Here is a 16,376-nt window from a genome sequence, read left to right as displayed (position 1 = left end):
GGCTCGTCGCGCTGACAAGGGGATTCACAGAGTGTGTCTCATGAAGTGATGTCGGAGCCAAAGTGGGGGAAAAGTATTGGTCTGGTCTCAGTATTACTGTCACTTTCATTATATTCCTTTCTCTGTAACTGCAATCACAAGTAAGTTAAATATAAGTTCTATGAAATGGTAGGAATGGTGTATTATTATCACACATCCACCCATAGAAGTCAAAGTTAGAACAGGTATATTAACCTTCTCTTTCAAAGCACTATTGCTCATGGGCATACAGACTGGTGCAAGTAAACCTTACTCGGCGATTCTACTTGTGATTATTACAGAAAATAAGGAAGACAGCTTCTCCTGACTCAACCTGTTGGTGGAAAGGTTACTTCTGCCATCCTAGGAGTTTCTGCGTGTGTTGAATGTGCTATCTAACAACTGTATAAAGGAAGGAATCTGTCTGTCTGTATGTCCTTCGATTATCTCGACAATCGTTCATCCGATCTACTTCACACTCGGTGTGTGTATTGCTGGGGACCCCAGGACGTGCAGTGTCAAATTTGGTGCAATTTGGACACGCAATACAATAATATTATGTAATATTAATAAACTTTGAAATAGACAAGCGAACAGCGAGCCACTTAGCTCGCAGGGCGGGGCCTTGTGAACAGCGAGCCATGTGCAGTAGCGGTGCGGGGCTTCAGGGTTCTGTGACTGAGTCCCTTACAGCCGCAGTTCCGAACAGGCATGTTTTGAACGGGCACCGCGTTCCGGACAGTGCAGCCCGTTCCAAACAGGCATGTTTTGAACAGGCACTGTGTTCCGAACAGTGCAGCCCGTTCCGAACAGGCGTGTTTTGAGTGGGTAGAATGTGAGTTATGCAAATTGAGGTCTGAGGCACCACACGCCTCCATGGGGTCCCAGACTGTCTGTTCTGCCTTACCCTCTAAATCCCGACAGTAACAGTCTCCTCTAACTCAATCTCCCAGCAGGTCTTTCTAAATGTTATTTTCTTGACAATTTATGGAAGGACAATAATGCAATAACGATGCAAAAATCAATCAATATAATTCTTTACAATTTGTCTTTGTGAATGACAGATATCCTGCACAAGATTTTTTTTTTTATGTCCTAAAAAACTAACTGATGAAAACTAAGAAGTTATCAAAACTGGGTCATGCTGTGGAACTGGACATGCTGCAGCAGCACAGTTTGCAAACTAAATCCAGAGAAAATATCCAGCAAGATTAACTATTTGGAAGTTGCCGGTGTGGCAGCTGAAATCTGCTGCTGAAAATGAGCTGAGATAACGGGTCAAGCATCTGCTACTGTACCAGAAATAGCTGAGAAATGACGGTTCAGCTAGCGGGAGAGGTTAAGACCAGGCCAAAAGGAGTGGATCATAATTGGTGTTGGAGGCAGATGGCTGGCAGAGAGCAGGAGGAAGAGGAAGAAAGAGAGCTGATCAGCAGGCCGGGAGAACGAAACATCTTTTAGTCCATAAAAAAAAAAAGGAAAAAAATAAAAAGTATCATTATTGGTGAGCAAAACCTTGGCCAAAGTAATAACAGTAACAGCTGCTACATATTACCAGCCTCATTAATTGTAGATCAACAGAAGTATGAAAAGAACAATGAAATACGAAGGGAAATAAAATCAACCTCTACATTAAACAGCAAGATCTCTATAAAATGTGGAATGGATAAAAAAAACAAAAAAAAACAGATCTGTACCGTATAACAACACTCTGTAATGTAATAGATCTTTATCTTCAGAGTAATAAAGCTTACCGTGTACAGCTAACATGACATCCAATATCACAGGCTTAATCCTCAGCCGTTTGGCCTATAGACTTAATAGCGTCTGCCTTTATCTTTACCCCCCCACCGCCACCCCTCCACCACCACCACCCCCCCTCCCAATGGGACCCTGCCAATCATGGTAAGAGTTACATAACAGCGGTAGTAGGATCACAGCACTCTCTCAGAGCCAATCCTGCCATTACCACCCCCCCCCCCCCCCCTCCACACACAAACATACACACACACACACACACACACACACACACACACACACACACACACACACACACACACAATTAGCGGGATGGTTTCTCTGCAGGTCTGGCCTCCTCAGAAACAATTATGGCTCACTGGGGCCTGGGGGATTCTCTTCATTCTCTTCATTAAGAGTTCCCCATCTGAGAGGCCTGTTGAGCACCGCCCTGATAAGGAACGGCCTTGAGGAGAAACAGGAGTGGAAAGGGAGGACAAGGAGAACAAGGAAGAAGGGTAAAAGAGGGGGTCAGAGAGACGGCGGTTAAAGTGACGTAGAAGGCGCATGACACCCAGTCGAATCCGTTAATTGGATGCTTACCATGGACTCACTCAGGCCCATCCCACCCCTCTCCGACCCGACCCTGAGGTCAGGAAACTGCCCTGGTCCACACACACACACACACACACACACACACACACACACACACACACACACACACACACACACACACACACACACACACACACACACACACACACACACACACACACACACAGTGATGCAAAACAAAGCCTGCTGCACTCCATGGCATTTTTTCCACCACACACTGTGGGAGGGGAAAGGGGGGAGGGAGAGAAAGATAGGCTGAGAGAGGGGGGAGAGAGAGAGAGAGCTTCTCTGACAGCATGGTGACGTAAGGTGGATGGCCCTAACAAAGAGGCCATGGACACTATTAGTTAAACAGACCCTGCCTCTGTCTGACAACCAAGTCACAACAAACATTCGAGCCAAGTCCACCCCACCTCGCCAAACAACAAATGAACTCCCTGATGGTGTCCAGTCCTCCTCCGACAGGGGGCCGGGGTATCGCTTTCTACTGATTGATTAGCCATTTGTTTTCAAGTGTGTGCAGCAAAGCTAAACAAGAAAACAACGGGGACAATGGATGCCTCTCTGCTGGGGGGGGGTCCTTTTCTCTAAACTTGTTTACTGGAGGGAGAACAGCAGCAGATTGTGTGATGGATACCTGAATCATGAATACACGTGATCGGGAGGTTGACACTAATCCCCTGGGAAGCCTCAGTTCCTCACATCGGGGTTTATCTACCTCCACTAGTGTGAATGCCTACAGATAGGTCTGGGGAATAAAGCACTATAGCACATCATATAAATAATTTTATTGAAACTACACATCGTTTGGGATTTTGCTTGTCTAGCCCTGTCAAGAATAGAATCATCATTTTATTGGTCTCACACGTGCTAATGCGTGCGCGTGCGCACTCGCACACACACACACGACTGGAGAATTTCTCCTTATGCATTTCTCCCATCCTAACTTTCCTTCCTCCAGTGGCAGACAGGCGCAGTGGGCAGCCTTCGCTACAGTATGTATGCGCCCCCCACCCAGGGACCAATTCCAGGGGACCTATGGGGAGAACACGCAAACTCCACACAGAAAGGCCCCTAATCAGGAAATAACCCACCTGAGTACAGTGCCAACAATGTTCCAGGTGGGAATCGATCCCAGGACCTTCTTGCTGTGAGGCCGCAGTGCATGCACTGTGCCACCATGCCCTACTTACAGAGCTTGTAAAGGATAATTAGCAAACGGTTTTGCCTCCTACCCCATTTTACTATACAGTTAAGAGCGTGATTGCCTTCAAATAAGTGACTTCAAATAAATCATGTTTTAATACACCACCTCACATTCTTACACCTCTTTCAGAGTCACACCCAGCTTCACTCCACCGCAGGCGAGCAGTGAACACACTTATCCGTGTAACACACACATACGTGCAGACAAAAACACCACACAGAGGCACACACAAACATAAACACACCGCACACAAATAGTTGCTCAGTGACAAATACACAGGGCCCGGCCCTTCCCATGGCACACCACGGCGAGGAGCAACCAGGCCCCCTGGGGACGAGCAGATTAACACATGACAGAGCTCGTTAACCCTGGACAAAGAGAGACGCTAATCCTGTACAGTCGGCCTCGGCCATCCTCCGCCGTCACAGATACAGTGAGACAGAAAAGGAAGAAAGACAATCAGACAGACAGACAGAAGTGAGGAGAAATAGAGGAGCAACAGAGCCTCAGTGTTTCCCAGAAACAATACAATAGAGTAGGGGAGGCAAAGTTCATTGCCCCCCAGCCTCCTCCCAAAGTAACAACGTGGGGAATAGACGCAACAGCAAGCGGGGCTTCAGCAATGTGTTTCGGCACCGACTACCACAAGTGTACCTCCAACTACGGATGTGCCAAAGCACTGGACTGGTCCAATAGTTGTTTATAAGTGTAAACAGTCTGCTTTAGGTCAAAATTTACAAGAATAAGCACTATATGTCATGAAACTAGGCCCGCTACTTGCGCTAAGACTTTTTAGGATTACTGTTTATTGTGAATTGTTTAGACATAGCAGTTGCGGCTGTTTTGTTCTGTTGAAAATAATAAAAAGACCTGATATTGAAAAAGGCAATGCTTGTTTTTGGTTATTAATTAATTAATGACTAATTTGCTATTAATTTTTTTACATTGTTAAAATGTTCAGACCAGCCACCAAACTAGGTGACCTAGTCTGGCTGGAGCTTCACTACCTGCAGGGAGCAACAGCAGGGCAGCGGAGAGCTTCACCATGTGGATATCGATCACTGATCTCAGAGGGGGTTGAGTAGCTTCACAGAAGTGTGGGGTGAGAAAGGGAGGGCGAGAGAGTGAGTAAGAGAGAGAGGAAAAACCATTAGTGGAGTATGCAGGGGATCTGTTCTACTCTGATGCAGTTAGCCCTCTCCCCAGGGAGATAACAGAGACAGCAGCGTCAAAGTTGTATGTGAGGAGAGAACAAAAATAGTAAGTCTATGTGCGTTTGTAAGAGACAGAGACAGAAAAGAAGAGCGACGGTAAAAGCTGGGAAGCAGGAAGAAAGCAAGGCAGGAGGATTAAGAGCGACAGACAGACAGACAGACAGAGACGGAGAGCGAGGAGATAAGTAATTTGTAACATGAAGATCTACTGGAGCATCTCCATAATGGGCGGTGTGCCCACAGACAGACTCTACTCTGGGGGTAAATGAGATCAGTCCAGGCCTGGACCAGCTGGTGGCTTGGATCAATGACACCGCCGGAGAGGGCAGATAGAGAGGGGGAAAGATAAGAGGAGATGGAGGGAGAGGACTGAGGTAGACATCTGGAAAAGATGGCAACAAGACACCCAAGAGACTTCTATCCCTCTTGTCCATCTGTCTGACATTGTTTTGTGCTTTCTTGCCCGGTCTCTCCCTCTCTCTCTCTCCCTCTAGATTTTGAACAGGAGGACATGGCCGCTTGCACGCAAAGTACTACTGGAACGTTTGTGGCCATAAGAGGATTAAGTCCTCCTGTTTGAAGTGAAGTGAGGCACGTTCCAGATGGAATCAGATCAGGCCTACGGGCCATCAGACAGGTTGGATGGTTGACCACACCAAGACCCGGCATGTTATATCTCAGTGCAATAATAAAACCACACACTGCACAGCTTGTGCCAAAATACCATCAAAACAGCAGGCTAAGGCAAGCCAGGAGCTTCACTCTGATCACACCCACAAATTCCAACTCATATAAAAAGAAACTAAGACCCCAAGATGTCTTTGGGGGTTGGGGGGCAATATTTATAATAGGACACCCTGTAATGTATAATCAATGACATCATCGTTCCAAACAAAGATAAAGCGCCCCTATTGTTGGGTCTGTTAAAGTCTTTCATACTGACATCAGTGTGAGGTGTACAAACCTAACATTACATATTGTGCTTTAGTAAGGACAGGTCCACCAGAACATACTCACCAGTAAACTGATAGGAACCAAGCCAACATATCCAAAAAGCCACAAGTGGTACAGTAGAGCATTCGTGACGTTCAACATTTAAATCATTGGTTTGCCAAACAACCTTTCAGTATGTTTTTGGCTATGGCCTCACTATTATTGAAGCTTGCTCTGTAGCAACGAACCAGAAACCAAAAATTTGGTCTGGAAGCATAGCAACAAGGACTGCAAACCATGTCCTTTATCCATCCTCCCACCGGAGGAATTCAAGCCTCCAAACACAGCAAATTACTGCAGCTGCTGGCAAATACACTCTCAAAACCACACTGCCTGTTGCCAACTGCAAGCGCTGACAACTGTGACAACTGATGCCGCTATCTGGACAGGAATATGGACCATGCTGGAGCTTTATCTCAACAGTGCACATTTACTGCGGGACTCAACAGTTCCACCAGGACCCACTGACCAAACAATGAAGATCAAACTATAGCTATTGGGGTTTCAGAGGCATCTTCCAGGGTTTCATGTTACCTCCACTAAAATGGGATTAATAATGAAGACAGTAATAAACGAGGATGGCGATATTCATGTCAAGAGGTGCAAAGATCGAGAGTTCACTCTGAAAGTACCCTGCTAACCGGAGGCATAGACTTGCCCTTGTCAGTCACGATGGGGGGGGCGTTCATGGCTTGAAGGGTTGGAGGGGGGTGGGGTGATTACTCACCCAAGAGGGGTCCAATGCCTGTGGACATGCTGAAACATAAGGCTTTTTAATGGAACAATCACTTCCTCCTACAAATGAGGACCCATGACATGGGTGAAGATTCCTTATGGAGGCAAATTGTGTCATTAAAATTCAAACTACCCTTAAATAATGGCCTGTGGCATTTACTATGAGGTCAAACAGTTCAGTATTGCATTTTCACAGGAAACATGCATCTCACAAGTTAAACATATTAACCCTATTGGTCAGGTATAACTGTACAATATAATGTAAAAAAAAACTTATAATATTGCAAAATCTCCATTTAGCAATATTCTACATTTCGAATACACATACAGTTTATATACATCTTTATAAATGTGATATATAGATATATAACATTATGTAATAGATGTGACATATACGATAATGTATCCAACATATACAAAGTGCCAACAGTGTAGTAAGGTCATACACAACGTGATTTCATCGTTGCCCTTTGTTCTAAAGATTTAAAGGTGCAGTGTGTAGAATTGTGGCATCTAGCAGTGAGGTTGTAGATCGCAACCAACTGAATAACCCTCCCCATTGCGGCCTCTGTGGAAGAGACGGTGGCCGCGAAACTCTCGAAAAATGAAAAAAAAGGCCCTCTCTAGAGCCAGCGGTTTGTCCTTTTTGGGCTACTGTGGAAGGGAACATGGTGGCGCATCATGGCGGCCCCCGTGAAGCGTACCCGGCTCACCCTAAGGTTCGAAAACACGACTCTTAGTTTCATTTTCATACTTCTGAATATTATATTCCATTCATGCCAAGTCCGTTTCATAAATTCTACACACTGCACCTTTAAATAAAGAAGGTCTTACGTATTCAAATATATTTTCTGACAAATCCTTCCGGTGCCGAAGACTGACAGTAATCCACAGACCTCCGGCTAATATTTTTTCCTAAGACCTTTTGGAAGACTTTTATGAAAGGGGAATCTGGTTTTAATGGCCACCAAATTTAATTTCACATGATTGCATTAGTCCACGGCCTCCATTTCCCTGCCTGATCCACCAGCATTGTGAGTCAGCCATTCTCTCATCGGTGCACCGAGGGGGTGCGACCGGCTGAGTGGCTTAGCCCAACTAGTGACTGAGTGCTCTGGAGAGTCTCCAAACCCCTGCGTGGCCAAGCCTGAAAAGCGCTCCTATTAATCGCCCTGGGATACCGTTTACTGAGAATTACATCAATATATCATCGTAGATCATCGCCGAATATTGACCAGCCCATGCCCGCAAAAGCCACACCGCTTAGGCCACCATGATGTGTCGTCCGCCTTTGGCTGCGTCTCGGGGGATCCGGGCGGAGCGGTGGTTTAGGGGAGCGAGATGTTGAATACCTGCATGAGAGCAGTGTATTAAACACTCTGTGCCGGGCTTTGGAAACTAGCTGCGTTCCCTCTTCCCCATTGTTCTGCTCGCAATCCGTCTTGTTGCACGCACTCAGGGGGAAGACAGCCTGGAGAAAGGAGCCGGGCTCTGGGCTCCTCCGCGGATGTCTCCCACTGCACATTAGCTAATAACACTGGTGGGAGATATTAATCACTTGCAATGACAATACAGCAGTGCCAGACATTCAGCTAGTCAAGCTTGAAGCTATGGTTCAGCTTTATATGTCTGCATAAATTACTTTTTTTTTTTTTTTTTTTTTAAACGCCATTTCCATTTTACCCGGACTCCCAAAATGATTGGGATTCATAAGCATTACTGTCGGTTAATTAACCGACATTTCGCCCGAGGCGGACAGCAGCTCTCCGCCCACAGAACAATGGGCATCGGCGACCGACGGAGGATGGAGAAAGCGGGAGAGGCAGAAAGTTCTGGAAGGGAAGGGATAGGCGATCGGCTCAAGATAACGGGTCCGAGTCGATTCCAAATGCCAATTTGGCAGAGTAATCGCGCTCCAGACCACCCGCGTGCGGGCGTATTCTGCTTCCGACGACCACGTTGAGTTAGCGGTGCCGCCTGCCACCGCCCCAGCGGCCCCGCTGTGGCGATGAAGGGTTCGACTCTTTTGTTCAGACTGTTCCTGACGAGTCCCCTCGGCAACAACAAAAAAAAAAGGAGTCGTTCCGTTTCTCGGGTTGAGTTGACGCGAGGCGGGCGAGCGGGGGACCGAGAGTCAGAAGCGGCTGTAATTTCATTCTCGCCCAGCGAATTATTTTGTGGATCCCAAAACAATCTAGCCGGATTCTCAACAACAATAAATAAATAGATAAATAAATACAGACAGATAGATAGATAGATAGATAGATAGATAGATAGATAGATAGATAGATAGATAGATGGATAGATGGATAGATGGATAGATGGATAGATAGATAGATGGATAGATAGATAGATGGATAGATGGACAGAATGCAAAGTGTGAACCACAATTACAAAATACTTCTGTGCAATTAATTATATCAATGAAATCCAAAGAGTTAATCAGTAACACTCAATTGGAATTGCGACTAATGCCTGGGGGGGTGTCTGTTGGCCTGGGACTTAAATGCGGTCCTTCATTTCCAGCTTTCGAGTCGAGGATTCGCCCACTATCTTTGCGAAGCGACTGCCGACGCCCGAATCGTTCCGGTTCGCCACAAACGAAGCGTACGCAAGTCTCGCCTCGCCACCCCGGCGCACCGCAGCCCGAAAAGGAAACGCCGACGTTCCCAATCAGCCCGTTTACAGGTAACACAGTGACATTTAACACAGTTGTTCATTCATGTAACTCTCCCCCGTTTCGGTGTGAAACGAGTTAAAGGGAATGTGCACACGCGTTGGTAACGGAGCATGTAATGACTGTGAGAGTCAAAATAAAGAAATCAACAAATCAATAATAATAATAATAATAATAATAATAATAATAATAATAATAACGGACGCTATGAGATCGCCCTCAGATCGGGGCACCGGATTAGCATGCTAGCTCGAGCTGTTTCGCCTTACCGATGCGGTGCGGTTGAGCTCGCGACTCCTCTCAGCTACGCCCAGTGTTCTCCGGCAACGAGCTCGACAGAAAGAAAACCCTAACACCCCCCCCCCCCCCAAAAAAAAAAAACCAAACCCCCCCCCCAAAAAAACCCGCCAAACCGAACCGAGGTTTGAAACGCGTGCGGACCGGAGAGAGGGAGAGAGAGAGAGAGAGAGAGGGAGAGAGAGAGCGACCGGCTGAACGGGACCGACCTCCGGGTCTGCCGCCGTTTCTCCACAAGCGACGCTGGTCCCGCGGGGGTCGAAGAAAAGAACAACGCTTGAGCGGTCCACGCACACGTGCGTGCGTGCGTGCGTGCTCACCCCCCCCCCCTCCACACACACACACACACACGCCCACGCACACGCACGGAGGACCGACGGACGGACGGTCACGCGGAGGAGGAGAGGAGCGCGCGGCGCTGAGATTGAAAGGGATGAATGGCGTCGGAGCCGAGGAAGGAACTTTGGTTTCTCCCGCGCTCGGCCAATCGGGTGGCGAGCTGCGGTTTATGCAAAGCGGGGATGATGTCACCCTCCCGTCCGCACGGGGCCTTTCTTTTTTTGGCACTTATCGGCTATTTCGATGGGACAAAAGGTTTTACATTTTGGGTTTTTTTTTTGCCATTGTTTTCTTTCGCTTACGCACGCTGTGTTGGGATCAATGTTTAATGATGTTTTCCCCTCAAAACTCCCCCCCTTTCAAAAACATGCACATTTGATTTATATATATATATATATATATATATATATATAGTTTTATTTATCATCAATGACAGCAAGTTGTGCTATTTGCACCGTGTGCTTTGAAACGTTCTAATGCAATGAAACATTTTTTTGTTGCCACCCCCCTCCCCCCCTCTTCCCCGTAGGCCTCTACACCCTTTTTGTGCGCGCCCTACACCCCTTTCTTCACGCCCGACTGAACCATCATGCCCTGCACACACATCTCCCCCCGGGTTCTTTGAACGGTGCATTAAGTGTCCCTGCCCGCGTGAACACGCGAGCGCGACCGTCGCAAAGACGCCGGCGGGATTCCGGGCGGTTGCACCGTAGGTATAAAATGTTGAAGAGCGGGTCGGAAAATCGGAAACCTGTTGATAGTGAAGGTTATGACCATTTTGTTTAGAATGCCGCGTCCCGTTCTACAAATTGATATTGCCACACACAGATTTTTTTTTTCCATACATGAACGAAAACCCACACATGTAATTAAGCGATTCATAGTGGTAATAGAACATTCTTCATTCTGTTGTTTTGTTTCTTCCTTGCCATCGATCGCTTGTCGAACAAAAAGGGCGCTCAGTCCGAATACGTGCACCTGCCTGAATCGATGTCCTAAAGTAAACACAACAGAAAATTGGATGGAAGATCAATATCGGGGATCCCCAAATGATCCACGTCCAACATTGAGCTGTAACCATGGAAGCGTTTTGGTGGAGCTGCGCGTCTTTAATTTTTTTTTCCCTCTCCCCCCAGACACAATTGGATTTCAGAGTGAAGTCGCTTCGCCTTTTACATGCTTTTGTCTTTGCTCTGCGCTCCTCTACGGCGCGGATCTTTTCAGCAGACAGTCTGGGTGGGTGGGCACGCTGCCTGTCTGTCTGCTGCGCCCCGGTGTTCAGCCAGCTCCCAGCAGCCGCCTGCCCCGTCTGCATGAGCCAGGCTTTTGTGTGCGCCGCCCTGTTCTGGTCGGGCTTCTTTGTGCCGAGCCCGTGGTGCACTCTTCTCCCGTCCAAGTTGTGGAGAGGAGAGGGTCTGGCCCTGCACCGCATGGACCTCAGGGTGGCACAACCCCGAATATTGCAGCATAAGAAAAGTGTAGCTCTGTAGACGTCGTGGCACACCCTTTTCCCTGCTTTTGTCGCTCTCACACACGCGCGCGCACACACACACGCACGCCATTTTTTTTTGTCTATTTGTGTCTCTGCTGCCCCCTCCTCTCCCTCTCTCCCTCTCGCTCCCATTTTCCGATTTCTCGAGGTTTGTGTTGCTGTGTGGTACGATGACCTCAGACCACCGCTGTGGATTCTAAGCTGTAACTATGGCATTTCATACTTGCCCAGTGGCTTTGGCTGGCTACTGCAGTTCACCAGTGCACAGCAGCCGGTAAGATTTTTTAATTTTGCGGTTGCATCGGATTTGTCTGTCACAGCCACCGTTGCCAAAAACAGTGAAGGCACATAGCTGTTTAGTCCAGTAACAGTCTGAATTTGCTCTACGTGTGCGTGTTAAAACAGGGAAAGCCAGCATGGGCTGGGTGTGCTTGCGGCTGATGCTGTTGGGACATATTGGCACGGTTAACCAAGCGCAACAAAGAGAGGAAGTTTTGGGTTTTTTTCCACACATGGCAGCAGAGACAGGAAGGGGTAGGGCAGTGTACCCGGCGCACCGTTCCCCTGTTGTTTATCTCATTGTTTTCTTCCACCTCGGCCCCTGGTCCAGCTGGAGCAGCACTGCACAAAGGAGACTGGCACACGGTCAGACCCCCCTCCCACAACCTGGCCTCTACCTTCGACACATACTGTACGCAATACATCCAATATTCATCACGTAACTGACAAGCACAGGCGTTCATTGCCTGTTTATGTATTCAAGTACACACGGACATGCATGCATGCATGCATGTGTCCTCTGCCATCTCTCATTGCACGCACGCACGCACGCACCGAGTAAGTAGGTGCCATTTGTCTGCCAGTCAAGCCAGCCACACAAAGGAAGTTGGCATTGGGGGGAGAAGGCAAGGAGACACACCCATTATATCAGACGTAGCCGCCATCTTTTGAAGAGACGTCCACGTGCCCTTCCTCGATGGCTGTTTCTCCTCTTAAGTGTCTTTAGTCGCTTCGGTGTAGGCTATTATCATGCGGGACACTTCACACACGGCGATGCCAGAGCCATTACATTGCAAAGCTCATCCAGGTTAACCTACGCCCGCGCAGCTGCTGCTCCGTGTGAGCTGAGCAGAATCCCTAAAGAGCGCAGCGAGCCAGCACAGCATATCATTAACATGCTGCATAGTAATGCTCTCACCAACAGGCAACATACAAAGACAAATGCACATGCAACCCAAACCTGTGTGCTGAGCAGACAGTATCTTAATTACACTGGGTGTTTTTTTTCGGGGGGGGGGTTGAAATAATCTCTTCCTTAGATTTCTTCGACATTGCCTATTTTAAATCACGCATCTACTAAGAGGTAATATTATGAATAGATTAACATTGATTAACATTAACACAAATCCACCGTATCATGTTGACAATATGTTCCCCCAACACATACCAGGCACTCTGCATCGTCTTTGTGGTGCTGTTTAATTGACTGAAACCGGAGGATGTCCAGATCCGACCGGTCAGTTCCCGTCTGTAAGTGCCTTCTCTTTCAGTCGTGGCGGCATCCTGACCTAAATAATGTACGCTGGTGCTAAGGTTATGGGCCTGTGGTTGGTCTGTGTACCACTCTGCTACACTAAGAGCACTGAGCAAGCACATCTCCGCTTTGATCTTGATCCATCATCTACTGGACTCTTGATTTTCTGGCTCTCCTCCTCTATTCATCCATTTGTGTTTGGCATTACTTGCATTCGCCTCTGCTGTTGCCAGCCATCTCTCCTCCTCCTCCACTTATCATGCGTTGTGGGACGTATGGCAGGATGTGATAATGGTGGACTGAAGCGCTGAGGCACACTGTGCTTCCTGCGTTTTTCTCCCCCTTTGTTTGTCTTTCTTTATTTATGCAACACTTCTTCTTCTCCCCAGAGAGCACATCTTTCAGCTTCTCATCCTTTTCTGGGTTGCCTCTGGGCTGTATTGATTTCCTATGGCTGTCTGGCTTGTGGCTGCAGAGGGAGGCACCGCTCTCCCTCTAGTGGTGCCACGCCACCACAACGCACACGTGCGGTCGCTCTCCTCAGGTATCTGACACCATCAACGCCTCAGAAATGAGAAATTGGGAGCACCATCAGACACTGCTGATTTAGAAGAAATAGAATTAAGCCGCCTCAACATCTATGACCTCTACTGATTGTATACATGCTTTGGTCAATTTGATTACCGTAAAAAAAGATGTTCCTGCATAATGCCATTGATGAAGATACAATGGGTGAGGCAACAGAGATATTCCTATGAATTCCAATTTTTTTTCAGTACACATCTGAAAAAACAAACATCCTTAGAAGAACTTTAAAGCAAGCAACACTCAGAACTAGTCACAGAAAATTTGCTGCGAGTTGAACTGCATATTAAATGCAATGTGCCACAGTACAACTAATGAGTTGACATATTATTTTACTGTGCATATTAGGTTGGAAACATGTACAAATGTAAAAATCTACACTTCCTATCATTCTGCATTTACTAAAAGTAAGGTTATAAGTGAGGTAAAAAATAGTTAGTGCAGCATATTAAAACAATTCCCTTTAAAATAACCATAGTTGTAAAATATAGAATATAGCAGTGGTGTCAGCATGAAATAACCTCCCAAGAAGCATCAGGAGAAAACGAATCATTGTATTGTATTTACACTGTGGTACAGCTTTGTGCTAAACGACTTCCCCGCCAGACACATTTCTCATACCTTGAAGCTGTACCATCCCTTCCCTCAGCCATCATTAGCTGTGTGAGTGCAAATTAAACACTTGATGAACCAAAAGTACGCACATTTGTTCTGTGAGATTCCACATCGTCAATCAAAGAAATCGAGAAGAGCACGAAGAAACAAAAAATAACTTCCCTTAAACCTGTATAGAAAATTGTGCAACAAAAAGTCAGTGTGCCCTTCATATTCCTCCAAGAGTCACATTGGAACGGTAATAACACAGCAATAAGTTCGTCTATCGGAAGGAATGAAAAATGACAATTCGGTCCCTTGGTGATGCTCTGTCAGAGATAAAATAAATAAATAAGCTGTCGCCCTTCACGCGTGGCTTCAATGTCACCGCGCTGTCGAACACATCATGAGAAATAAAATACGGACACGGCCGTTCGGTTTCCAATGACGGGAATAGCACAACATTCATCATGTGACAACAATGTCACTAACAAACCAAAAAACGATTTGATATTGTTTACATTTTGTTCTTTTTTAAACCGGTATACCGCAAAACCCCTCAGTAGCAGGCCTCTCTCTGCCTCTCAGTGCATTAGCGTACGAGGTCACCTGGCTCCTCAGAACAGAAAGGGTTCATACATATTGATGACTGATGGTGTGGCTGCGGGGCATGGACTCCCCATTACTATCCTCTTCTCAAAGAACAAAGACGTGACAAGCGTGAGAACTGAAATACAGAAATTCTGCAGAAACTAACAAATATATACAGTTTCAGTTTACAGTCGATCGGTTCAGCTTATCTGCCCGTCATTGGCATGGAGTGTCTAAGAAAATATACACTATGTACACACACGTCATCGATAGGCACAAATACCCAGGTAACTATGTTGTCATGCATGAACAAATTATAATCCTTCACATCAAAAAAAATACTAGTCAAGTCAAAAACTAGACAATCCCTTGTGATATTGCCCTGTGTGTGCGTGTACGTACGTGCGTGTGTGTGTGTGTGTGTGTGTGTGTGTGTGTGTGTGTGTGTCTGCGTGCGTGCATAAACTGCCGCACTTTAAACTGCTCAGCACTAAAGAGGCAGGTAAGTCCAAGGTTTGAAACTAATCCCAGTTTCCTCTCCCGTGTTTTAGCGGCAGCACTCAAAACTCTTTTTCTTTACGTCGGAAGAGTTGTGACATCATAACGACGTCAGATGATGGTGAAGGCCCCCGTTTGTTACAGCTACCGGGCGGGCGACTGCGGAAATTCAACAGTTGCGCAAATATAAGTTATAGCTTTTGAGCCATTATATAATTTGCCCAAGTGATTTCTTGCAAAGTAAGAGCGCAGCAAAGAAATCCAGTCTTTGTGATGTGACATCACTGGATTTCTTTGCCTCATTTTCTTTGAGAGTTGTGACACTCTCAGAGGCGGCAAACAAATCCGGTCGGGGAGACGCATGTAAACTTAGGGAATATGAATAATACCTCTTCTACAATTTCTCCAGGAATTGTCTAGTAATACTATTCCTGGTGAAATTGTAAAAGGTCCAAACATATCTTACACAAGTACGTGAACGCAAATGATAACACCCGGCCCATGCGCTGCAAACATAAAATCTGGTTGTACTGTACCGATAAAAGACAGGAAAGACAAAGGAAGCTCCCTGAAACCAACTTTTCATCGATCAAAGTCTCTGCGTGCATCAGTAAGGTATGTTTTGGCCCATAAAAGGTGTTCTGCCCATGTATACATACCCTGATCAGTCACAACATTAAAACCACCACTAATAACCACTAATATTGTGTAGCTCCCCCTCATTCCCCCTTCACCTTCTTCCATTGCTCCATGGTCCAGTTCTGACACTCACATGCCCACCATTACAGGCGCTTTCAGCGGTGGACAGGGGTCAGCATGGGCACGCTGACCGATCTGCGGCTTCACAGCCCCATACGCAGCAAGCTGTGATGCACTGTGTGTTCTGACACCTTTCTATCATAGCAGCATGAACTTTTTCAGCAATTTGTGCTGCAGGAGCTCTTGCGGGATTGGACCAGACGAGCTAGACTTCACTCGCCACGTACATCAATGAGCCCATGACCCTGTCGCCGGTTCGTCCTTCCTTGGACCACTTTTGGTCGGTACTATCCACTGTATACCGGGAAAATCCCACAAGACCTGTCGTTTTGGAGATTGCTCTAAACACAGTCGTCTAGCCATCACAATTTGGCCCTTGTCAAAGTCGCTCAGATACCAATGCCCACCAATTTTTCCTGCTTCCAACGCATCAATTATAACAAGATGAGCAACGTTATTCACTTCACCTGTGAAGGGGCTTTAATGTTGTG

The 16,376-nt window shown here is 46.7% G+C and overlaps 1 protein-coding gene across 2 annotated transcripts in view; it reads right to left on the bottom strand.

Moving 5' to 3' along the window:
- Positions 1 to 9,759, bottom strand: part of prr36b (proline rich 36b) — a 33,431-nt gene extending 23,672 nt beyond the window's left edge. Inside the window, exon 1 of one of the 2 annotated variants that reach the window (XM_080009142.1) lies at positions 9,703 to 9,759. The gene's annotated coding sequence lies outside the window, so the exon portion shown is untranslated. Of the gene's footprint in view, positions 1 to 9,465; positions 9,490 to 9,702 lie in introns of those variants that run through there. The other variant, XM_080009143.1, reaches the window with a different exon arrangement.
- Positions 9,760 to 16,376: the final 6,617 nt, after the last annotated feature.

The sequence above is a fragment of the Zeus faber genome, assembly GCF_960531495.2.
Source record: "Zeus faber genome assembly, chromosome: 11".
Lineage (NCBI taxonomy): Eukaryota > Metazoa > Chordata > Actinopteri > Zeiformes > Zeidae > Zeus > Zeus faber.
Note: the sequence above shows the minus strand (reverse complement) of the source record. Positions and strands in the feature narration are given on the sequence as shown.